The 21261-nt window shown below is 38.3% G+C and overlaps 46 non-coding genes across 46 annotated transcripts; all 46 read left to right on the top strand.

Annotated features, from left to right (window-relative positions):
• The first annotated feature begins 4 nt into the window (after nucleotides 1-4).
• trnaf-aaa (transfer RNA phenylalanine (anticodon AAA)) lies at nucleotides 5-77 on the top strand. Its single transcript has one exon. It is a non-coding gene; the product is annotated as a tRNA-Phe (tRNA).
• A 554-nt stretch (nucleotides 78-631) lies between these two features.
• trnav-aac (transfer RNA valine (anticodon AAC)) lies at nucleotides 632-704 on the top strand. The gene has a single exon. It is a non-coding gene; the product is annotated as a tRNA-Val (tRNA).
• A 539-nt stretch (nucleotides 705-1243) lies between these two features.
• On the top strand, nucleotides 1244-1316 carry trnav-cac (transfer RNA valine (anticodon CAC)). The gene has a single exon. It is a non-coding gene; the product is annotated as a tRNA-Val (tRNA).
• Nucleotides 1317-1457: 141 nt separating this feature from the next.
• Nucleotides 1458-1530, top strand: trnav-aac (transfer RNA valine (anticodon AAC)). Its single transcript has one exon. It is a non-coding gene; the product is annotated as a tRNA-Val (tRNA).
• Nucleotides 1531-2283: 753 nt separating this feature from the next.
• On the top strand, nucleotides 2284-2356 carry trnav-uac (transfer RNA valine (anticodon UAC)). Its single transcript has one exon. It is a non-coding gene; the product is annotated as a tRNA-Val (tRNA).
• A 141-nt stretch (nucleotides 2357-2497) lies between these two features.
• trnav-cac (transfer RNA valine (anticodon CAC)) lies at nucleotides 2498-2570 on the top strand. The gene has a single exon. It is a non-coding gene; the product is annotated as a tRNA-Val (tRNA).
• A 141-nt stretch (nucleotides 2571-2711) lies between these two features.
• trnav-aac (transfer RNA valine (anticodon AAC)) lies at nucleotides 2712-2784 on the top strand. The gene has a single exon. It is a non-coding gene; the product is annotated as a tRNA-Val (tRNA).
• A 325-nt stretch (nucleotides 2785-3109) lies between these two features.
• trnav-aac (transfer RNA valine (anticodon AAC)) lies at nucleotides 3110-3182 on the top strand. Its single transcript has one exon. It is a non-coding gene; the product is annotated as a tRNA-Val (tRNA).
• A 1564-nt stretch (nucleotides 3183-4746) lies between these two features.
• trnav-cac (transfer RNA valine (anticodon CAC)) lies at nucleotides 4747-4819 on the top strand. Its single transcript has one exon. It is a non-coding gene; the product is annotated as a tRNA-Val (tRNA).
• Nucleotides 4820-4960: 141 nt separating this feature from the next.
• Nucleotides 4961-5033, top strand: trnav-aac (transfer RNA valine (anticodon AAC)). The gene has a single exon. It is a non-coding gene; the product is annotated as a tRNA-Val (tRNA).
• Nucleotides 5034-5572: 539 nt separating this feature from the next.
• Nucleotides 5573-5645, top strand: trnav-uac (transfer RNA valine (anticodon UAC)). The gene has a single exon. It is a non-coding gene; the product is annotated as a tRNA-Val (tRNA).
• Nucleotides 5646-5786: 141 nt separating this feature from the next.
• trnav-cac (transfer RNA valine (anticodon CAC)) lies at nucleotides 5787-5859 on the top strand. The gene has a single exon. It is a non-coding gene; the product is annotated as a tRNA-Val (tRNA).
• A 141-nt stretch (nucleotides 5860-6000) lies between these two features.
• On the top strand, nucleotides 6001-6073 carry trnav-aac (transfer RNA valine (anticodon AAC)). Its single transcript has one exon. It is a non-coding gene; the product is annotated as a tRNA-Val (tRNA).
• Nucleotides 6074-6398: 325 nt separating this feature from the next.
• trnav-aac (transfer RNA valine (anticodon AAC)) lies at nucleotides 6399-6471 on the top strand. Its single transcript has one exon. It is a non-coding gene; the product is annotated as a tRNA-Val (tRNA).
• A 753-nt stretch (nucleotides 6472-7224) lies between these two features.
• On the top strand, nucleotides 7225-7297 carry trnav-aac (transfer RNA valine (anticodon AAC)). The gene has a single exon. It is a non-coding gene; the product is annotated as a tRNA-Val (tRNA).
• Nucleotides 7298-8249: 952 nt separating this feature from the next.
• On the top strand, nucleotides 8250-8322 carry trnav-cac (transfer RNA valine (anticodon CAC)). The gene has a single exon. It is a non-coding gene; the product is annotated as a tRNA-Val (tRNA).
• A 141-nt stretch (nucleotides 8323-8463) lies between these two features.
• Nucleotides 8464-8536, top strand: trnav-aac (transfer RNA valine (anticodon AAC)). Its single transcript has one exon. It is a non-coding gene; the product is annotated as a tRNA-Val (tRNA).
• Nucleotides 8537-9075: 539 nt separating this feature from the next.
• trnav-uac (transfer RNA valine (anticodon UAC)) lies at nucleotides 9076-9148 on the top strand. Its single transcript has one exon. It is a non-coding gene; the product is annotated as a tRNA-Val (tRNA).
• A 141-nt stretch (nucleotides 9149-9289) lies between these two features.
• Nucleotides 9290-9362, top strand: trnav-cac (transfer RNA valine (anticodon CAC)). Its single transcript has one exon. It is a non-coding gene; the product is annotated as a tRNA-Val (tRNA).
• A 141-nt stretch (nucleotides 9363-9503) lies between these two features.
• On the top strand, nucleotides 9504-9576 carry trnav-aac (transfer RNA valine (anticodon AAC)). The gene has a single exon. It is a non-coding gene; the product is annotated as a tRNA-Val (tRNA).
• A 539-nt stretch (nucleotides 9577-10115) lies between these two features.
• trnav-cac (transfer RNA valine (anticodon CAC)) lies at nucleotides 10116-10188 on the top strand. The gene has a single exon. It is a non-coding gene; the product is annotated as a tRNA-Val (tRNA).
• Nucleotides 10189-10329: 141 nt separating this feature from the next.
• On the top strand, nucleotides 10330-10402 carry trnav-aac (transfer RNA valine (anticodon AAC)). The gene has a single exon. It is a non-coding gene; the product is annotated as a tRNA-Val (tRNA).
• A 539-nt stretch (nucleotides 10403-10941) lies between these two features.
• trnav-uac (transfer RNA valine (anticodon UAC)) lies at nucleotides 10942-11014 on the top strand. The gene has a single exon. It is a non-coding gene; the product is annotated as a tRNA-Val (tRNA).
• Nucleotides 11015-11767: 753 nt separating this feature from the next.
• trnav-uac (transfer RNA valine (anticodon UAC)) lies at nucleotides 11768-11840 on the top strand. Its single transcript has one exon. It is a non-coding gene; the product is annotated as a tRNA-Val (tRNA).
• Nucleotides 11841-11981: 141 nt separating this feature from the next.
• Nucleotides 11982-12054, top strand: trnav-cac (transfer RNA valine (anticodon CAC)). The gene has a single exon. It is a non-coding gene; the product is annotated as a tRNA-Val (tRNA).
• Nucleotides 12055-12593: 539 nt separating this feature from the next.
• Nucleotides 12594-12666, top strand: trnav-uac (transfer RNA valine (anticodon UAC)). The gene has a single exon. It is a non-coding gene; the product is annotated as a tRNA-Val (tRNA).
• Nucleotides 12667-12807: 141 nt separating this feature from the next.
• trnav-aac (transfer RNA valine (anticodon AAC)) lies at nucleotides 12808-12880 on the top strand. The gene has a single exon. It is a non-coding gene; the product is annotated as a tRNA-Val (tRNA).
• Nucleotides 12881-13419: 539 nt separating this feature from the next.
• trnav-cac (transfer RNA valine (anticodon CAC)) lies at nucleotides 13420-13492 on the top strand. The gene has a single exon. It is a non-coding gene; the product is annotated as a tRNA-Val (tRNA).
• A 141-nt stretch (nucleotides 13493-13633) lies between these two features.
• Nucleotides 13634-13706, top strand: trnav-aac (transfer RNA valine (anticodon AAC)). Its single transcript has one exon. It is a non-coding gene; the product is annotated as a tRNA-Val (tRNA).
• A 539-nt stretch (nucleotides 13707-14245) lies between these two features.
• On the top strand, nucleotides 14246-14318 carry trnav-uac (transfer RNA valine (anticodon UAC)). The gene has a single exon. It is a non-coding gene; the product is annotated as a tRNA-Val (tRNA).
• A 753-nt stretch (nucleotides 14319-15071) lies between these two features.
• trnav-uac (transfer RNA valine (anticodon UAC)) lies at nucleotides 15072-15143 on the top strand. The gene has a single exon. It is a non-coding gene; the product is annotated as a tRNA-Val (tRNA).
• A 141-nt stretch (nucleotides 15144-15284) lies between these two features.
• Nucleotides 15285-15357, top strand: trnav-uac (transfer RNA valine (anticodon UAC)). Its single transcript has one exon. It is a non-coding gene; the product is annotated as a tRNA-Val (tRNA).
• A 767-nt stretch (nucleotides 15358-16124) lies between these two features.
• Nucleotides 16125-16197, top strand: trnav-uac (transfer RNA valine (anticodon UAC)). The gene has a single exon. It is a non-coding gene; the product is annotated as a tRNA-Val (tRNA).
• A 141-nt stretch (nucleotides 16198-16338) lies between these two features.
• trnav-uac (transfer RNA valine (anticodon UAC)) lies at nucleotides 16339-16411 on the top strand. The gene has a single exon. It is a non-coding gene; the product is annotated as a tRNA-Val (tRNA).
• A 751-nt stretch (nucleotides 16412-17162) lies between these two features.
• On the top strand, nucleotides 17163-17235 carry trnav-uac (transfer RNA valine (anticodon UAC)). The gene has a single exon. It is a non-coding gene; the product is annotated as a tRNA-Val (tRNA).
• Nucleotides 17236-17376: 141 nt separating this feature from the next.
• Nucleotides 17377-17449, top strand: trnav-cac (transfer RNA valine (anticodon CAC)). Its single transcript has one exon. It is a non-coding gene; the product is annotated as a tRNA-Val (tRNA).
• Nucleotides 17450-17575: 126 nt separating this feature from the next.
• trnav-aac (transfer RNA valine (anticodon AAC)) lies at nucleotides 17576-17648 on the top strand. The gene has a single exon. It is a non-coding gene; the product is annotated as a tRNA-Val (tRNA).
• Nucleotides 17649-17774: 126 nt separating this feature from the next.
• On the top strand, nucleotides 17775-17847 carry trnav-uac (transfer RNA valine (anticodon UAC)). The gene has a single exon. It is a non-coding gene; the product is annotated as a tRNA-Val (tRNA).
• Nucleotides 17848-18400: 553 nt separating this feature from the next.
• On the top strand, nucleotides 18401-18473 carry trnav-uac (transfer RNA valine (anticodon UAC)). Its single transcript has one exon. It is a non-coding gene; the product is annotated as a tRNA-Val (tRNA).
• Nucleotides 18474-18614: 141 nt separating this feature from the next.
• On the top strand, nucleotides 18615-18687 carry trnav-uac (transfer RNA valine (anticodon UAC)). Its single transcript has one exon. It is a non-coding gene; the product is annotated as a tRNA-Val (tRNA).
• A 767-nt stretch (nucleotides 18688-19454) lies between these two features.
• Nucleotides 19455-19527, top strand: trnav-uac (transfer RNA valine (anticodon UAC)). Its single transcript has one exon. It is a non-coding gene; the product is annotated as a tRNA-Val (tRNA).
• Nucleotides 19528-20049: 522 nt separating this feature from the next.
• On the top strand, nucleotides 20050-20122 carry trnav-uac (transfer RNA valine (anticodon UAC)). Its single transcript has one exon. It is a non-coding gene; the product is annotated as a tRNA-Val (tRNA).
• A 140-nt stretch (nucleotides 20123-20262) lies between these two features.
• trnav-cac (transfer RNA valine (anticodon CAC)) lies at nucleotides 20263-20335 on the top strand. The gene has a single exon. It is a non-coding gene; the product is annotated as a tRNA-Val (tRNA).
• A 126-nt stretch (nucleotides 20336-20461) lies between these two features.
• trnav-aac (transfer RNA valine (anticodon AAC)) lies at nucleotides 20462-20534 on the top strand. Its single transcript has one exon. It is a non-coding gene; the product is annotated as a tRNA-Val (tRNA).
• A 126-nt stretch (nucleotides 20535-20660) lies between these two features.
• trnav-uac (transfer RNA valine (anticodon UAC)) lies at nucleotides 20661-20733 on the top strand. The gene has a single exon. It is a non-coding gene; the product is annotated as a tRNA-Val (tRNA).
• A 141-nt stretch (nucleotides 20734-20874) lies between these two features.
• trnav-cac (transfer RNA valine (anticodon CAC)) lies at nucleotides 20875-20947 on the top strand. The gene has a single exon. It is a non-coding gene; the product is annotated as a tRNA-Val (tRNA).
• Nucleotides 20948-21261: the final 314 nt, after the last annotated feature.

Consider the following 21261-nt stretch of genomic DNA (forward strand, 5'->3'; position numbering starts at 1 on the left):
AGCAGTTTCTGTAGTGTAGTGGCTATCACGTTCGCTTAAAACGCGAAAGGTCCCCGGTTCGAAACCGGGCAGAAACAGTGCTCTTTGACACATTCAGTAAGAACTGTATTTATAACAGTGAATAATAATATTTTGGAAATTCAAATACATGCAGTGAATATCAGTAAAATTTGGTTTAGTCCTTGCAAAAATCACATGCAGCGGTTTCTGTAGTGTCGTGGTTATCACGTTCGCATCACACGCGAAAGGTCCCCGTTTCGAAACCGGGCGGAAACAGTGCTCTTTGACATATTCAGTAAGAACTGTATTTATAACAGAGAATACTTGCTTTCCTAAATGCCGTAATTTGGAAATTCAAATACATGCAGTTAATATCAGTAAAATTTGGTTTAGTCCTTGCAAAAATCACATGCAGTAGTTTCTGTATTGTAGTGGTTATCACATTTGCTTCACACGCGAAAAGTCCCCGGTTCGAAACCGGGCGGAGACAGTGCTCTTCGACACATCCAGTAAGAACTGTATTTATAACAGAGAATACTTGCTTTCATAATTGCCGTAATTTGGAAATTCAAATACATGCAGTTAATATCAGAAAAATTTGGTTTAGTCCTTGCAAAAATCACATGCAGCAGTTTCTGTAGTGTAGTGGCTATCACATTCGCTTAACACGCGAAAGGTCCCCGGTTCGAAACCGGGCAGAAACAGTGCTCTTTGACACATTCAGTAAGAACTGTATTTATAACAGTGAATAATAATATTTTGGAAATTCAAATACATGCAGTGAATATCAGTAAAATTTGGTTTAGTCCTTGCAAAAATCACATGCAGCGGTTTCTGTAGTGTAGTGGTTATCACGTTCTCACCACACGCGAAAGGTCCCCGGTTTGAAACCGGGTGGAAACAGTGCTCTTTGACACATTCAGGAATAATTGTATTTATAACAGAGAATTCTTGCTTTCATAAATGCCAAAATTTGGAAATTCAAATACATGCAGTGAATATCAGTAAAATTTGGTTTAGTCCTTGCAAAAATCACAGGCAGCAGTTTCTGTAGTGTAGTGGCTATCACGTTTGCATCACATGCGACAGGTCCCCGGTTTGAAACCGGGTGGATACAGTGCTCTTCGACACATTCAGTAAGAACTGTATTTTTAACAGAGAATAATAATATTTTGGAAATTCAAATACATGCAGTGAATATCAGTAAAATTTGGTTTAGTCCTTGCAAAAATCACATGCAGTAGTTTCTGTAGTGTAGTGGTTATCACATTTGCTTCACACGCGAAAAGTCCCCGGTTCGAAACCGGGCGGAGACAGTGCTCTTCGACACATCCAGTAAGAACTGTATTAATAACAGAGAATACTTGCTTTCATAAATGCCGTAATTTGGAAATTCAAATACATGCAGTTAATATCAGTAAAATTTGGTTTAGTCCTTGCAAAAATCACATGCAGCAGTTTCTGTAGTGTAGTGGCTATCACGTTCGCTTAACACGCGAAAGGTCCCCGGTTCGAAACCGGGCAGAAACAGTGCTCTTCGACACATCCAGTAAGAACTGTATTTATAACAGAGAATACTTGCTTTCATAAATGCCGTAATTTGGAAATTCAAATAGATGCAGTGAATATCAGTAAAATTTGCTTTAGTCCTTGCAAAAATCACATGCAGCGGTTTCTGTAGTGTCGTGGTTATCACGTTCGCATCACACGCGAAAGGTCCCCGTTTCGAAACCGGGCGGAAACAGTGCTCTTTGACATATTCAGTAAGAACTGTATTTTTAACAGAGAATAATAATATTTTGGAAATTCAAATACATGCAGTGAATATCAGTAAAATTTGTTTTAGTCCTTGCAAAAATCACATGCAGCGGTTTCTGTAGTGTAGTGGTTATCACGTTCTCACCACACGCGAAAGGTCCCCGGTTTGAAACCGGGTGGAAACAGTGCTCTTTGACACATTCAGGAATAATTGTATTTATAACAGAGAATACTTGCTTTCATAAATGCCAAAATTTGGAAATTCAAATACATGCAGTGAATATCAGTAAAATTTGGTTTAGTCCTTGCAAAAATCACAGGCAGCAGTTTCTGTAGTGTAGTGGCTATCACGTTTGCATCACATGCGAAAGGTCCCCGGTTTGAAACCGGGTGGATACAGTGCTCTTTGACACATTCAGTAAGAACTGTATTTTTAACAGAGAATAATAATATTTTGGAAATTCAAATACATGCAGTGAATATCAGTAAACTTTGGATTAGTCCTTGCAAGAAACACATGCAGCAGTTTCTGTAGTGTAGTGGTTATCACATTCGCTTTACACGCGAAAGGTCCTCGGTTCGAAACCGGGCGGAAACAGTGGTCTTCGACACATCAAGTAAGAACTGTATTTTTAACAGAGAATGGTTGCTTTCATAAATGCCTTTTTTTGGAAATTCAAATACATGCAGTGAATATCAGTAAAATTTTGTTTAGTCCTTGCAAAAATCACATGCAGTAGTTTCTGTAGTGTAGTGGTTATCACATTTGCTTCACACGCGAAAAGTCCCCGGTTCGAAACCGGGCGGAGACAGTGCTCTTCGACACATCCAGTAAGAACTGTATTAATAACAGAGAATACTTGCTTTCATAAATGCCGTAATTTGGAAATTCAAATACATGCAGTTAATATCAGTAAAATTTGGTTTAGTCCTTGCAAAAATCACATGCAGCAGTTTCTGTAGTGTAGTGGCTATCACGTTCGCTTAACACGCGAAAGGTCCCCGGTTCGAAACCGTGCAGAAACAGTGCTCTTTGACACATTCAGTAAGAACTGTATTTATAACAGTGAATAATAATATTTTGGAAATTCAAATACATGCAGTGAATATCAGTAAAATTTGGTTTAGTCCTTGCAAAAATCACATGCAGCGGTTTCTGTAGTGTCGTGGTTATCACGTTCGCATCACACGCGAAAGGTCCCCGTTTCGAAACCGGGCGGAAACAGTGCTCTTTGACATATTCAGTAAGAACTGTATTTTTAACAGAGAATAATAATATTTTGGAAATTCAAATACATGCAGTTAATATCAGTAAAATTTGGTTTAGTCCTTGCAAAAATCACATGCAGCAGTTTCTGTAGTGTAGTGGCTATCACGTTCGCTTAACACGCGAAAGGTCCCCGGTTCGAAACCGGGCAGAAACAGTGCTCTTTGACACATTCAGTAAGAACTGTATTTATAACAGTGAATAATAATATTTTGGAAATTCAAATACATGCAGTGAATATCAGTAAAATTAGGTTTAGTCCTTGCAAAAATCACATGCAGCGGTTTCTGTAGTGTCGTGGTTATCACGTTCGCATCACACGCGAAAGGTCCCCGTTTCGAAACCGGGCGGAAACAGTGCTCTTTGACATATTCAGTAAGAACTGTATTTTTAACAGAGAATAATAATATTTTGGAAATTCAAATACATGCAGTGAATATCAGTAAACTTTGGAGTAGTCCTTGCAGAAAACACATGCAGCGGTTTCTGTAGTGTAGTGGTTATCACGTTCTCATCACACGCGAAAGGTCCCCGGTTTGAAACCGGGTGGAAACAGTGCTCTTTGACACATTCAGTAAGAACTGTATTTATAACAGAGAATACTTGCTTTCATAAATGCCGTAATTTGGAAATTCAAATACATGCAGTTAATATCAGAAAAATTTGGTTTAGTCCTTGCAAAAATCACATGCAGCAGTTTCTGTAGTGTAGTGGCTATCATAATCGCTAAACACGCGAAAGGTCCCCGGTTCGAAACCGGGCAGAAACAGTGCTCTTTGACACATTCAGTAAGAACTGTATTTATAACAGTGAATAATAATATTTTGGAAATTCAAATACATGCAGTGAATATCAGTAAAATTTGGTTTAGTCCTTGCAAAAATCACATGCAGCGGTTTCTGTAGTGTAGTGGTTATCACGTTCTCACCACACGCGAAAGGTCCCCGGTTTGAAACCGGGTGGAAACAGTGCTCTTTGACACATTCAGGAATAATTGTATTTATAACAGAGAATACTTGCTTTCATAAATGCCAAAATTTGGAAATTCAAATACATGCAGTGAATATCAGTAAAATTTGGTTTAGTCCTTGCAAAAATCACAGGCAGCAGTTTCTGTAGTGTAGTGGCTATCACGTTTGCATCACATGCGAAAGGTCCCCGGTTTGAAACCGGGTGGATACAGTGCTCTTTGACACATTCAGTAAGAACTGTATTTTTAACAGAGAATAATAATATTTTGGAAATTCAAATACATGCAGTGAATATCAGTAAAATTTGGTTTAGTCCTTGCAAAAATCACAGGCAGCGGTTTCTGTAGTGTCGTGGTTATCACGTTCGCATCACACGCGAAAGGTCCCCGTTTCGAAACCGGGCGGAAAAAGTGCTCTTTGACATATTCAGTAAGAACTGTATTTTTAACAGAGAATAATAATATTTTGGAAATTCAAATACATGCAGTGAATATCAGTAAACTTTGGATTAGTCCTTGCAGAAAACACATGCAGCGGTTTCTGTAGTGTAGTGGTTATCACGTTCTCATCACATGCGAAAGGTCCCCGGTTTGAAACCTGGTGGAAACAGTGCTCTTTGACACATTCAGTAAGAACTGTATTTATAACAGAGAATACTTGCTTTCCTAAATGCCGTAATTTGGAAATTCAAATACATGCAGTTAATATCAGTAAAATTTGGTTTAGTCCTTGCAAAAATCACATGCAGTAGTTTCTGTAGTGTAGTGGTTATCACATTTGCTTCACACGCGAAAAGTCCCCGGTTCGAAACCGGGCGGAGACAGTGCTCTTCGACACATCCAGTAAGAACTGTATTTATAACAGAGAATACTTGCTTTCATAAATGCCGTAATTTGGAAATTCAAATAGATGCAGTGAATATCAGTAAAATTTGGTTTAGTCCTTGCAAAAATCACATGAAGCAGTTTCTGTAGTGTAGTGGCTATCACATTCGCTTAACACGCGAAAGGTCCCCGGTTCGAAACCGGGCAGAAACAGTGCTCTTTGACACATTCAGTAAGAACTGTATTTATAACAGTGAATAATAATATTTTGGAAATTCAAATACATGCAGTGAATATCAGTAAAATTTGGTTTAGTCCTTGCAAAAATCACATGCAGCGGTTTCTGTAGTGTAGTGGTTATCACGTTCTCACCACACGCGAAAGGTCCCCGGTTTGAAACCGGGTGGAAACAGTGCTCTTTGACACATTCAGGAATAATTGTATTTATAACAGAGAATACTTGCTTTCATAAATGCCAAAATTTGGAAATTCAAATACATGCAGTGAATATCAGTAAAATTTGGTTTAGTCCTTGCAAAAATCACAGGCAGCAGTTTCTGTAGTGTAGTGGCTATCACGTTTGCATCACATGCGAAAGGTCCCCGGTTTGAAACCGGGTGGATACAGTGCTCTTTGACACATTCAGTAAGAACTGTATTTTTAACAGAGAATAACAATATTTTGGAAATTCAAATACATGCAGTGAATATCAGTAAACTTTGGATTAGTCCTTGCAAGAAACACATGCAGCAGTTTCTGTAGTGTAGTGGTTATCACATTCGCTTTACACGCGAAAGGTCCTCGGTTCGAAACCGGGCGGAAACAGTGGTCTTCGACACATCAAGTAAGAACTGTATTTTTAACAGAGAATGGTTGCTTTCATAAATGCCTTTTTTTGGAAATTCAAATACATGCAGTGAATATCAGTAAAATTTGGTTTAGTCCTTGCAAAAATCACATGCAGTAGTTTCTGTAGTGTAGTGGTTATCACATTTGCTTCACACGCGAATAGTCCCCGGTTCGAAACCGGGCGGAGACAGTGCTCTTCGACACATCCAGTAAGAACTGTATTAATAACAGAGAATACTTGCTTTCATAAATGCCGTAATTTGGAAATTCAAATACATGCAGTTAATATCAGTAAAATTTGGTTTAGTCCTTGCAAAAATCACATGCAGCAGTTTCTGTAGTGTAGTGGCTATCACGTTCGCTTAACACGCGAAAGGTCCCCGGTTCGAAACCGGGCAGAAACAGTGCTCTTTGACACATTCAGTAAGAACTGTATTTATAACAGTGAATAATAATATTTTGGAAATTCAAATACATGCAGTGAATATCAGTAAAATTTGGTTTAGTCCTTGCAAAAATCACATGCAGCGGTTTCTGTAGTGTCGTGGTTATCACGTTCGCATCACACGCGAAAGGTCCCCGTTTCGAAACCGGGCGGAAACAGTGCTCTTTGACATATTCAGTAAGAACTGTATTTTTAACAGAGAATAATAATATTTTGGAAATTCAAATACATGCAGTTAATATCAGTAAAATTTGGTTTAGTCCTTGCAAAAATCACATGCAGCTGTTTCTGTAGTGTAGTGGCTATCACGTTCGCTTAACACGCGAAAGGTCCCCGGTTCGAAACCGGGCAGAAACAGTGCTCTTTGACACATTCAGTAAGAACTGTATTTATAACAGTGAATAATAATATTTTGGAAATTCAAATACATGCAGTGAATATCAGTAAAATTTGGTTTAGTCCTTGCAAAAATCACATGCAGCGGTTTCTGTAGTGTCGTGGTTATCACGTTCGCATCACACGCGAAAGGTCCCCGTTTCGAAACCGGGCGGAAACAGTGCTCTTTGACATATTCAGTAAGAACTGTATTTTTAACAGAGAATAATAATATTTTGGAAATTCAAATACATGCAGTGAATATCAGTAAACTTTGGATTAGTCCTTGCAGAAAACACATGCAGCGGTTTCTGTAGTGTAGTGGTTTTCACGTTCTCATCACACGCGAAAGGTCCCCGGTTTGAAACCGGGTGGAAACAGTGCTCTTTGACACATTCAGTAAGAACTGTATTTATAACAGAGAATACTTGCTTTCCTAAATGCCGTAATTTGGAAATTCAAATACATGCAGTTAATATCAGTAAAATTTGGTTTAGTCCTTGCAAAAATCACATGCAGTAGTTTCTGTAGTGTAGTGGTTATCACATTTGCTTCACACGCGAAAAGTCCCCGGTTCGAAACCGGGCGTAGACAGTGCTCTTCGACACATCCAGTAAGAACTGTATTTATAACAGAGAATACTTGCTTTCATAAATGCCGTAATTTGGAAATTCAAATACATGCAGTTAATATCAGAAAAATTTGGTTTAGTCCTTGCAAAAATCACATGCAGCAGTTTCTGTAGTGTAGTGGCTATCACATTCGCTAAACACGCGAAAGGTCCCCGGTTCGAAACCGGGCAGAAACAGTGCTCTTTGACACATTCAGTAAGAACTGTATTTATAACAGTGAATAATAATATTTTGGAAATTCAAATACATGCAGTGAATATCAGTAAAATTTGGTTTAGTCCTTGCAAAAATCACATGCAGCGGTTTCTGTAGTGTAGTGGTTATCACGTTCTCACCACACGCGAAAGGTCCCCGGTTTGAAACCGGGTGGAAACAGTGCTCTTTGACACATTCAGGAATAATTGTATTTATAACAGAGAATACTTGCTTTCATAAATGCCAAAATTTGGAAATTCAAATACATGCAGTGAATATCAGTAAAATTTGGTTTAGTCCTTGCAAAAATCACAGGCAGCAGTTTCTGTAGTGTAGCGGCTATCACGTTTGCATCACATGCGAAAGGTCCCCGGTTTGAAACCGGGTGGATACAGTGCTCTTTGACACATTCAGTAAGAACTGTATTTTTAACAGAGAATAATAATATTTTGGAAATTCAAATACATGCAGTGAATATCAGTAAAATTTGGTTTAGTCCTTGCAAAAATCACAGGCAGCGGTTTCTGTAGTGTCGTGGTTATCACGTTCGCATCACACGCGAAAGGTCCCCGTTTCGAAACCGGGCGGAAACAGTGCTCTTTGACATATTCAGTAAGAACTGTATTTTTAACAGAGAATAATAATATTTTGGAAATTCAAATACATGCAGTGAATATCAGTAAACTTTGGATTAGTCCTTGCAGAAAACACATGCAGCGGTTTCTGTAGTGTAGTGGTTATCACGTTCTCATCACACGCGAAAGGTCCCCGGTTTGAAACCGGGTGGAAACAGTGCTCTTTGACACATTCAGTAAGAACTGTATTTATAACAGAGAATACTTGCTTTCCTAAATGCCGTAATTTGGAAATTCAAATACATGCAGTTAATATCAGTAAAATTTGGTTTAGTCCTTGCAAAAATCACATGCAGTAGTTTCTGTAGTGTAGTGGTTATCACATTTGCTTCACACGCGAAAAGTCCCCGGTTCGAAACCGGGCGGAGACAGTGCTCTTCGACACATCCAGTAAGAACTGTATTTATAACAGAGAATACTTGCTTTCATAAATGCCGTAATTTGGAAATTCAAATAGATGCAGTGAATATCAGTAAAATTTGGTTTAGTCCTTGCAAAAATCACATGCAGCAGTTTCTGTAGTGTAGTGGCTATCACATTCGCTTAACACGCGAAAGGTCCCCGGTTCGAAACCGGGCAGAAACAGTGCTCTTTGACACATTCAGTAAGAACTGTATTTATAACAGTGAATAGTAATATTTTGGAAATTCAAATACATGCAGTGAATATCAGTAAAATTTGGTTTAGTCCTTGCAAAAATCACATGCAGCGGTTTCTGTAGTGTAGTGGTTATCACGTTCTCACCACACGCGAAAGGTCCCCGGTTTGAAACCGGGTGGAAACAGTGCTCTTTGACACATTCAGGAATAATTGTATTTATAACAGAGAATACTTGCTTTCATAAATGCCAAAATTTGGAAATTCAAATACATGCAGTGAATATCAGTAAAATTTGGTTTAGTCCTTGCAAAAATCACAGGCAGCAGTTTCTGTAGTGTAGTGGCTATCACGTTTGCATCACATGCGAAAGGTCCCCGGTTTGAAACCGGGTGGATACAGTGCTCTTTGACACATTCAGTAAGAACTGTATTTTTAACAGAGAATAATAATATTTTGGAAATTCAAATACATGCAGTGAATATCAGTAAACTTTGGATTAGTCCTTGCAAGAAACACTTGCAGCAGTTTCTGTAGTGTAGTGGTTATCACATTCGCTTTACACGCGAAAGGTCCTCGGTTCGAAACCGGGCGGAAACAGTGGTCTTCGACACATCAAGTAAGAACTGTATTTTTAACAGAGAATGGTTGCTTTCATAAATGCCTTTTTTTGGAAATTCAAATACATGCAGTGAATATCAGTAAAACTTGGTTTAGTCCTTGCAAAAATCACATGCAGTAGTTTCTGTAGTGTAGTGGTTATCACATTTGCTTCACACGCGAAAAGTCCCCGGTTCGAAACCGGGCGGAGACAGTGCTCTACGACACATCCAGTAAGAACTGTATTAATAACAGAGAATACTTGCTTTCATAAATGCCGTAATTTGGAAATTCAAATACATGCAGTTAATATCAGTAAAATTTGGTTTAGTCCTTGCAAAAATCACATGCAGCAGTTTCTGTAGTGTAGTGGCTATCACGTTCGCTTAACACGCGAAAGGTCCCCGGTTCGAAACCGGGCAGAAACAGTGCTCTTTGACACATTCAGTAAGAACTGTATTTATAACAGTGAATAATAATATTTTGGAAATTCAAATACATGCAGTGAATATCAGTAAAATTTGGTTTAGTCCTTGCAAAAATCACATGCAGCGGTTTCTGTAGTGTCGTGGTTATCACGTTCGCATCACACGCGAAAGGTCCCCGTTTCGAAACCGGGCGGAAACAGTGCTCTTTGACATATTCAGTAAGAACTGTATTTTTAACAGAGAATAATAATATTTTGGAAATTCAAATACATGCAGTGAATATCAGTAAACTTTGGATTAGTCCTTGCAGAAAACACATGCAGCGGTTTCTGTAGTGTAGTGGTTATCACGTTCTCATCACACGCGAAAGGTCCCCGGTTTGAAACCGGGTGGAAACAGTGCACTTTGACACATTCAGTAAGAACTGTATTTATAACAGAGAATACTTGCTTTCCTAAATGCCGTAATTTGGAAATTCAAATACATGCAGTTAATATCAGTAAAATTTGGTTTAGTCCTTGCAAAAATCACATGCAGTAGTTTCTGTAGTGTAGTGGTTATCACATTTGCTTCACACGCGAAAAGTCCCCGGTTCGAAACCGGGCGGAGACAGTGCTCTTCGACACATCCAGTAAGAACTGTATTTATAACAGAGAATACTTGCTTTCATAAATGCCGTAATTTGGAAATTCAAATACATGCAGTTAATATCAGAAAAATGTGGTTTAGTCCTTGCAAAAATCACATGCAGCAGTTTCTGTAGTGTAGTGGCTATCACATTCGCTTAACACGCGAAAGGTCCCCGGTTCGAAACCGGGCAGAAACAGTGCTCTTTGACACATTCAGTAAGAACTGTATTTATAACAGTGAATAATAATAATTTGGAAATTCAAATACATGCAGTGAATATCAGTAAAATTTGGTTTAGTCCTTGCAAAAATCACATGCAGCGGTTTCTGTAGTGTAGTGGTTATCACGTTCTCACCACACGCGAAAGGTCCCCGGTTTGAAACCGGGTGGAAACAGTGCTCTTTGACACATTCAGGAATAATTGTATTTATAACAGAGAATACTTGCTTTCATAAATGCCAAAATTTGGAAATTCAAATACATGCAGTGAATATCAGTAAAATTTGGTTTAGTCCTTGCAAAAATCACAGGCAGCAGTTTCTGTAGTGTAGTGGCTCTCACGTTTGCATCACATGCGAAAGGTCCCCGGTTCGAAACCGGGCGAAAACATTGCGCTTTGACACATTCAGTAAGAACTGTATTTATAACAGAGAATAGTAATATTTTGGAAATTCAAATACATGCAGTGAATATCAGTAAACTTTGGATTAGTCCTTGCAAGAAACACATGCAGCAGTTTCTGTAGTGTAGTGGTTATCACATTCGCTTTACACGCGAAAGGTCCTCGGTTCGAAACCGGGCGGAAACAGTGCTCTTCGACACATCCAGTAAGAACTGTATTTTTAACAGAGAATAGTTGCTTTCATAAATGCCTTTTTTTGGAAATTCAAATACATGCAGTGAATATCAGTAAAATTTGGTTTAGTCCTTGCAAAAATCACATGCAGCGGTTTCTGTAGTGTAGTGGTTATCACGTTCTCATCACACGCGAAAGGTCCCCGGTTTGAAACCGGGTGGAAACAGTGCTCTTTGACACATTCAGTAAGAACTGTATTTATAACAGAGAATACTTGCTTTCATAAAAGCCGTAATTTGGAAATTCAAATACATGCAGTTAATATAAGTAAAATTTGGTTTAGTCCTTGCAAAAATCACATGCAGCAGTTTCTGTAGTGTAGTGGCTATCACGTTCGCTTAACACGCGAAAGGTCCCTGTTTTGAAACCGGTTGCAAACAGTGGTCTTTGACACATTCAGTAAGAACTGTATTTATAACAGAGAATAATAATATTTTGGAAATTCAAATACATGCAGTAAATATCATTAAAATTTGGTTTAGTCCTTGCAAAAATCACATGCAGCGGTTTCTGTAGTGTCGTTGTTATCACGTTCGCATCACACGGGAAAGGTCCCCGTTTCGAAACCGGGCGGAAATAGTGCTCTTTGACACATTCAGTAACAACTGTATTTATAACAGATAATAATAATATTTTGGAAATTCAAATACATGCAGTGAATATCAGTAAACTTTGGATTAGTCCTTGCAAGAAACACATGCAGCAGTTTCTGTAGTGTAGTGGTTATCACATTCGCTTTACACGCGAAAGGTCCTTGGTTCGAAACCGGGCGGAAACAGTGGTCTTCGACACATCAAGTAAGAACTGTATTTTTAACAGAGAATGGTTGCTTTCATAAATGCCTTTTTTTGGAAATTCAAATACATGCAGTGAATATCAGTAAAATTTGGTTTAGTCCTTGCAAAAATCACATGCAGTAGTTTCTGTAGTGTAGTGGTTATCACATTTTCTTCACACGCGAAAAGTCCCCGGTTCGAAACCGGGCGGAGACAGTGCTCTACGACACATCCAGTAAGAACTGTATTAATAACAGAGAATACTTGCTTTCATAAATGCCGTAATTTGGAAATTCAAATACATGCAGTTAATATAAGTAAAATTTGGTTTAGTCCTTGCAAAAATCACATGCAGCAGTTTCTGTAGTGTAGTGGCTATCACGTTCGCTTAACACGCGAAAGGTCCCTGTTTTGAAACCGGTTGCAAACAGTGGTCTTTGACACATTCAGTAAGAACTGTATTTATAACAGAGAATAATAATATTTTGGAAATTCAAATACATGCAGTAAATATCATTAAAATTTGGTTTAGTCCTTGCAAAAATCACATGCAGCGGTTTCTGTAGTGTCGTTGTTATCACGTTCGCATCACACGGGAAAGGTCCCCGTTTCGAAACCGGGCGGAAATAGTGCTCTTTGACACATTCAGTAACAACTGTATTTATAACAGATAATAATAATATTTTGGAAATTGAAATACATGCAGTGAATATCAGTAAAATTTGGTTTAGTCCTTGCAAAAATCACATGCAGCAGTTTCTGTAGTGTAGTGGTTATCACATTCGCTTTACACGCGAAAGGTCCTCGGTTCGAAACCGGGCGGAAACAGTGCTCTTCGACACATCCAGTAAGAATTGTATTTTTAACAGAGAATAGTTGCTTTCATAAATGCCTTTTTTTGGAAATTCAAATACATGCAGTGAATATCAGTAAAATTTGGTTTAGTCCTTGCAAAAATCACATGCCGCGGTTTCTGTAGTGTAGTGGTTATCACATTCGCTTAACACGCGAAAGGTCCCCGGTTCGAAACCGGGCAGAAACAGTGCTCTTTGACACATTCAGTAAGAACTGTATTTATAACAGTGAATAATAATATTTTGGAAATTCAAATACATGCAGTGAATATCAGTAAAATTTGGTTTAGTCCTTGCAAAAATCACATGCAGCGGTTTCTGTAGTGTCGTGGTTATCACGTTCGCATCACACGCGAAAGGTCCCCGTTTCGAAACCGGGCGGAAACAGTGCTCTTTGACATATTCAGTAAGAACTGTATTTTTAACAGAGAATAATAATATTTTGGAAATTCAAATACATGCAGTGAATATCAGTAAACTTTGGATTAGTCCAAGCAGAAAACACATGCAGCGGTTTCTGTAGTGTAGTGGTTATCACGTTCTCATCACACGCGAAAGGTCCCCGGTTTGAAACCGGGTGGAAACAGTGCTCTTTGACACATTCAGTAAGAACTGTATTTATAACAGAGAATACTTGCTTTCCTAAATGCCGTAATTTGGAAATTCAAATACATGCAGTTAATATCAGTAAAATTTGGTTTAGTCCTTGCAAAAATCACATGCAGTAGTTTCTGTAGTGTAGTGGTTATCACATTTGCTTCACACGCGAAAAGTCCCCGGTTCGAAACCGGGCGGAGACAGTGCTCTTCGACACATCCAGTAAGAACTGTATTTATAACAGAGAATACTTGCTTTCATAAATGCCGTAATTTGGAAATTCAAACACATGCAGTTAATATCAGAAAAATTTGGTTTAGTCCTTGCAAAAATCACATGCAGCAGTTTCTGTAGTGTAGTGGCTATCACATTCGCTTAACACGCGAAAGATCCCCGGTTCGAAACCGGGCAGAAACAGTGCTCTTTGACACATTAATTAAGAACTGTATTTATAACAGTGAATAATAATATTTTGGAAATTCAAATACATGCAGTGAATATCAGTAAAATTTGGTTTAGTCCTTGCAAAAATCACATGCAGCGGTTTCTGTAGTGTAGTGGTTATCACGTTCTCACCACACGCGAAAGGTCCCCGGTTTGAAACCGGGTGGAAACAGTGCTCTTTGACACATTCAGGAATAATTGTATTTATAACAGAGAATACTTGCTTTCATAAATGTCAAAATTTGGAAATTCAAATACATGCAGTGAATATCAGTAAAATTTGGTTTAGTCCTTGCAAAAATCACAGGCAGCAGTTTCTGTAGTGTAGTGGCTATCACGTTTGCATCACATGCGAAAGGTCCCCGGTTCGAAACCGGGCGAAAACATTGCTCTTTGACACATCCAGTAAGAACTGTATTTTTAACAGAGAATAGTAATATTTTGGAAATTCAAATACATTCAGTGAATATCAGTAAACTTTGGATTAGTCCTTGCAAGAAACACATGCAGCAGTTTCTGTAGTGTAGTGGTTATCACATTCGCTTTACACGCGAAAGGTCCTCGGTTCGAAACCGGGCGGAAACAGTGCTCTTCGACACATCCAGTAAGAACTGTATTTTTAACAGAGAATAGTTGCTTTCATAAATGCCTTTTTTTGGAAATTCAAATACATGCAGTGAATATCAGTAAAATTTGGTTTAGTCCTTGCAAAAATCACATGCAGCGGTTTCTGTAGTGTAGTGGTTATCACGTTCTCATCACACGCGAAAGGTCCCCGGTTTGAAACCGGGTGGAAACAGTGCTCTTTGACACATTCAGTAAGAACTGTATTTATAACAGAGAATACTTGCTTTCATAAAAGCCGTAATTTGGAAATTCAAATACATGCAGTTAATATAAGTAAAATTTGGTTTAGTCCTTGCAAAAATCACATGCAGCAGTTTCTGTAGTGTAGTGGCTATCACGTTCGCTTAACACGCGAAAGGTCCCTGTTTTGAAACCGGTTGCAAACAGTGGTCTTTGACACATTCAGTAAGAACTGTATTTATAACAGAGAATAATAATATTTTGGAAATTCAAATACATGCAGTGAATATCATTAAAATTTGGTTTAGTCCTTGCAAAAATCACATGCAGCGGTTTCTGTAGTGTCGTTGTTATCACGTTCGCATCACACGGGAAAGGTCCCCGTTTCGAAACCGGGCGGAAATAGTGCTCTTTGACACATTCAGTAACAACTGTATTTATAACAGATAATAATAATATTTTGGAAATTCAAATACATGCAGTGAATATCAGTAAAATTTGGTTTAGTCCTTGCAAAAATCACATGCAGCAGTTTCTGTAGTGTAGTGGTTATCACATTCGCTTTACACGCGAAAGTCCTCGGTTCGAAACCGTGCGGAAACAGTGCTCTTCGACACATCCAGTAAGAACTGTATTTTTAACAGAGAATAGTTGCTTTCATAAATGCCTTTTTTTGGAAATTCAAATACATGCAGTGAATATCAGTAAAATTTGGTTTAGTCCTTGCAAAAATCACATGCAGCGGTTTCTGTAGTGTAGTGGTTATCACATTCGCTTTACACGCGAAAGGTCCTCGGTTCGAAATCGGGCGGAAACAGTGCTCTTCGACACATCCAGTAAGAACTGTATTTTTAACAGAGAATAGTTGCTTTCATAAATGCCTTTTTTTGGAAATTCAAATACATGCAGTGAATATCAGTAAAATTTGGTTAAGTCCTTGCAAAAATCACATGTAGCGGTTTCTGTAGTGTAGTGGTTATCACGTTCTCATCACACGCGAAAGGTCCCCGGTTTTAAACCGGGTGGAAACAGTGCTCTTTGACACATTCAGTAAGAATTGTATTTATAACAGATAATACTTGCTTTCATAAATGCCGTAATTTGGAAATTCAAATACATGCAGTTAATATAAGTAAAATTTGGTTTAGTCCTTGCAAAATCACATGCAGCAGTTTCTGTAGTGTAGTGGCTGTCACGTTTGCTTAACACGCGAAAGGTCCCTGTTTCGAAACCGGTTGCAAACAGTGGTCTTTGACACATTCAGTAAGAACTGTATTTATAACAGAGAATAATAATATTTTGGAAATTCAAATACATGCAGTGAATATCAGTAAACTTTGGATTAGTCCTTGCAAAAAACACATGCAGCAGATTCTGTTGTGTAGTGGTTATCACATTCGCTTTACACCCGAAAGGTCCTCGGTTCGAAACCGGGTGGAAACAGTGCTCTTCGACACATCCATTAAGAACTGTATTTTTAACAGAGAATAGTTGCTCTCATAAATGCCTTTTTTTGGAAATTCAAATACATGCAGTGAATATCAGTAAAATTTTGTTTAGTCCTTGCAAAAATCACATGCAGCAGTTTCTGTAGTGTAGTGGTTATCACATTCGCTTTACACGCGAAAGGTCCTCGGTTCGAAACCGGGCGGAAACAGTGCTCTTCGACACATCCAGTAAGAACTGTATTTTTAACAGAGAATAGTTGCTTTCATAAATGCCTTTTTTTGGAAATTCAAATACATGCAGTGAATATCAGTAAAATTTGGTTTAGTCCTTGCAAAAATCACATGCAGCGGTTTCTGTAGTGTAGTGGTTATCACATTCGCTTTACACGCGAAAGGTCCTCGGTTCGAAACCGGTCGGAAACAGTGCTCTTCGACACATCCAGTAAGAACTCTATTTTTAACAGAGAATAGTTGCTTTCATAAATGCCTTTTTTTGGAAATTCAAATACATGCAGTGAATATCAGTAAAATTTGGTTAAGTCCTTGCAAAAATCACATGTAGCGGTTTCTGTAGTGTAGTGGTTATCACGTTCTCATCACACGCGAAAGGTCCCCGGTTTTAAACCGGGTGGAAACAGTGCTCTTTGACACATTCAGTAAGAATTGTATTTATAACAGATAATACTTGCTTTCATAAATGCCGTAATTTGGAAATTCAAATACATGCAGTTAATATAAGTAAAATTTGGTTTAGTCCTTGCAAAATCACATGCAGCAGTTTCTGTAGTGTAGTGGCTGTCACGTTTGCTTAACACGCGAAAGGTCCCTGTTTCGAAACCGGTTGCAAACAGTGGTCTTTGACACATTCAGTAAGAACTGTATTTATAACAGAGAATAATAATATTTTGGAAATTCAAATACATGCAGTGAATATCAGTAAACTTTGGATTAGTCCTTGCAAAAAACACATGCAGCAGATTCTGTTGTGTAGTGGTTATCACATTCGCTTTACACCCGAAAGGTCCTCGGTTCGAAACCGGGCGGAAACAGTGCTCTTCGACACATCCAGTAAGAACTGTTTTTATAACAGAGAATAGTTGCTTTCATAAATGCTGTATTTTGCAGTGAATATCAGTAAAATGTGGTTTATTCTTTGCAGAAATCACATGCAGCAGTTTCTGTAGTGTAGTGGTCATCACGTCCGCTGTACATGTGAAAGGTCCCCGGTTCGAAACCGGGCGGAAACAGTGCTCTTTGACACATTCAGTAAGAACTGTATTTATAACAGAGAATACTTCCTTTCTTAAATGCCGTAATTTGGAAATTCAAATACATGCAGTTAATATCAGTAAAATTTGGTTTAGTCCTTGCAAAAATCACATGCAGTAGTTTCTGTAGTGTAGTGGTTATCACGTTCGCTTCACACGCGAAAGGTCCCCGGTTCGAAACCAGGTGGAAACAATGCTCTTTGACACATTCAGTAAGAACTGTATTTATAACAGAGAATAAGAATATTTTGGAAATTCAAATACATGCAGTTAATATCAGTAAAATTTGGTTTAGTCCTTGCAATAATCACATGCAGCAGTTTCTGTAGTGTAGTGGCAATCACGTTCGCTTAACATGCGAAAGGTCCCCGGTTCGAAAACGGGTGGAAACAGTGGTCTTTGACACATTCAGTAAGAACTGTATTTATAGCAGAGAATAATAACATTTTGGAAATTCAAATACATGCAGTGAATATCAGTAAAATTTGGTTTAGTCCTTGAAAGAAACAAATGCAGCAGTTTCTGTAGTGTAGTGGTTATCACATTCGCTTTACACGCGAAAGGTCCTCGGTTCGAAACCGGGCGGAAACAGTGCTCTTCGACACATTCAGTAAGAACTGTATTTATAACAGAGAATACTTGCTTTCCTAAATGCCGTAATTTGGAAATTCAAATACATGCAGTTAATATCAGTAAAATTTGGTTTAGTCCTTGCAAAATCACATGCAGCAGTTTCTGTAGTGTAGTGGCTGTCACGTTTGCTTAACACGCGAAAGGTCCCTGTTTCGAAACCGGTTGCAAACAGTGGTCTTTGACACATTCAGTAAGAACTGTATTTATAACAGAGAATAATAATATTTTGGAAATTCAAATACATGCAGTGAATATCAGTAAACTTTGGATTAGTCCTTGCAAAAAACACATGCAGCAGATTCTGTTGTGTAGTGGTTATCACATTCGCTTTACACCCGAAAGGTCCTCGGTTCGAAACCGGGCGGAAACAGTGCTCTTCGACACATCCATTAAGAACTGTATTTTTAACAGAGAATAGTTGCTTTCATAAATGCCTTTTTTTGGAAATTCAAATACATGCAGTGAATATCAGTAAAATTTTGTTTAGTTCTTGCAAAAATCACATGCAGCAGTTTCTGTAGTGTAGTGGTTATCACATTCGCTTTACACGCGAAAGGTCCTCGGTTCGAAACCGGGCGGAAACAGTGCTCTTCGACACATCCAGTAAGAACTGTATTTTTAACAGAGAATAGTTGCTTTCATAAATGCCTTTTTTTGGAAATTCAAATACATGCAGTGAATATCAGTAAAATTTGGTTTAGTCCTTGCAAAAATCACATGCAGCGGTTTCTGTAGTGTAGTGGTTATCACATTCGCTTTACACGCGAAAGGTCCTCGGTTCGAAACCGGGCGGAAACAGTGCTCTTCGACACATCCAGTAAGAACTCTATTTTTAACAGAGAATAGTTGCTTTCATAAATGCCTTTTTTTGGAAATTCAAATACATGCAGTGAATATCAGTAAAATTTGGTTAAGTCCTTGCAAAAATCACATGTAGCGGTTTCTGTAGTGTAGTGGTTATCACGTTCTCATCACACGCGAAAGGTCCCCGGTTTTAAACCGGGTGGAAACAGTGCTCTTTGACACATTCAGTAAGAATTGTATTTATAACAGATAATACTTGCTTTCATAAATGCCGTAATTTGGAAATTCAAATACATGCAGTTAATATAAGTAAAATTTGGTTTAGTCCTTGCAAAATCACATGCAGCAGTTTCTGTAGTGTAGTGGCTGTCACGTTTGCTTAACACGCGAAAGGTCCCTGTTTCGAAACCGGTTGCAAACAGTGGTCTTTGACACATTCAGTAAGAACTGTATTTATAACAGAGAATAATAATATTTTGGAAATTCAAATACATGCAGTGAATATCAGTAAACTTTGGATTAGTCCTTGCAAAAAACACATGCAGCAGATTCTGTTGTGTAGTGGTTATCACATTCGCTTTACACCCGAAAGGTCCTCGGTTCGAAACCGGGCGGAAACAGTGCTCTTCGACACATCCATTAAGAACTGTATTTTTAACAGAGAATAGTTGCTTTCATAAATGCCTTTTTTTGGAAATTCAAATACATGCAGTGAATATCAGTAAAATTTTGTTTAGTCCTTGCAAAAATCACATGCAGCAGTTTCTGTAGTGCAGTGGTTATCACATTCGCTTTACACGTGAAAGGTCCCCGGTTCGAAACCGGGCGGAAACAGTGCTCTTTGAAACATTCAGTAAGAATTGAATTTATAACATAGAATAGTTGCTTTCATAAATGCCTTATTGTGCATTGAATATCAGTAAAATGTGGTTTAGTCCTTGCAGAAATCACATGCAGCAGTTTCTGTAGTGTAGTAGTTATCACATTCACATCACATGTGAAAGGTTCCCGGTTCGAAACTGGGCAGAAACAGTGCTCTTTGACACATTCAGTAAGAACTGTATTTATAACACAGAATAATAATATTTTTGAGATTCAAATACATGCAGTGAATATCAGTAAAATTTGGTTTAGTCCTTGCAAAAATCACATGCAGTAGTTTCTGTAGTGTAGTGGCTATCACGTTCGCTTAACACGCGAAAGGTCCCCGTTTCGAAACCAGATGGAAACAGTGCTCTTTGACACATCCAGTAAGAACTGTTTTTATAACAGAGAATAGTTGCTTTCATAAATGCTGTATTTTGCAGTGAATATCAGTAAAATGTGGTTTATTCTTTGCAGAAATCACATGCAGCAGTTTCTGTAGTGTAGTGGTCATCACGTCCGCTGTACATGTGAAAGGTCCCCGGTTCGAAACCGGGCGGAAACAGTGCTCTTTGACACATTCAGTAAGAACTGTATTTATAACAGAGAATACTTCCTTTCTTAAATGCCGTAATTTGGAAATTCAAATACATGCAGTAATATCAGTAAAATTTGGTTTAGTCCTTGCAAAAATCACATGCAGTAGTTTCTGTAGTGTAGTGGTTCTCACGTTCGCTTCACACGCGAAAGGTCCCCGGTTCGAAACCAGGTGGAAACAATGCTCTTTGACACATTCAGTAAGAACTGTATTTATAACAGAGAATAAGAATATTTTGGAAATTCAAATACATGCAGTTAATATCAGTAAAATTTGGTTTAGTCCTTGCAATAATCACATGCAGCAGTTTCTGTAGTGTAGTGGCAATCACGTTCGCTTAACATGCGAAAGGTCCCCGGTTCGAAAACGGGTGGAAACAGTGGTCTTTGACACATTCAGTAAGAACTGTATTTATAGCAGAGAATAATAACATTTTGGAAATTCAAATACATGCAGTGAATATCAGTAAAATTTGGTTTAGTCCTTGAAAGAAACAAATGCAGCAGTTTCTGTAGTGTAGTGGTTATCACATTCGCTTTACACGCGAAAGGTCCTCGGTTCGAAACCGGGCGGAAACAGTGCTCTTCGACACATTCAGTAAGAACTGTATTTATAACAGAGAATACTTGCTTTCCTAAATGCCGTAATTTGGAAATTCAAATACATGCAGTTAATATCAGTAAAATTTGGTTTAGTCCTTGCAAAAATCACATGCAGTAGTTTCTGTAGTGTAGTGGTTATCACATTTGCTTCACACGCGAAAAGTCCCCGGTTCGAAACCGGGCGGAGACAGTGCTCTTCGACACATCCAGTAAGAACTGTATTTATAACAGAGAATACTTGCTTTCATAAATGCCGTAATTTGGAAATTCAAATACATGCAGTTAATATCAGTAAAATTTGGTTTAGTCCTTGCAAAAATCACATGCAGCGGTTTCTGTAGTGTAGTGGTTATCACGTTCTCACCACACGCGAAAGGTCCCCGGTTTGAAACCGGGTGGAAACAGTGCTCTTTGACACATTCAGGAATAATTGTATTTATAACAGAGAATACTTGCTTTCATAAATGCCAAAATTTGGAAATTCAAATACATGCAGTGAATATC

This window comes from Salvelinus fontinalis, chromosome 37 (genome assembly GCF_029448725.1).
Source record: "Salvelinus fontinalis isolate EN_2023a chromosome 37, ASM2944872v1, whole genome shotgun sequence".
NCBI lineage: Eukaryota > Metazoa > Chordata > Actinopteri > Salmoniformes > Salmonidae > Salvelinus > Salvelinus fontinalis.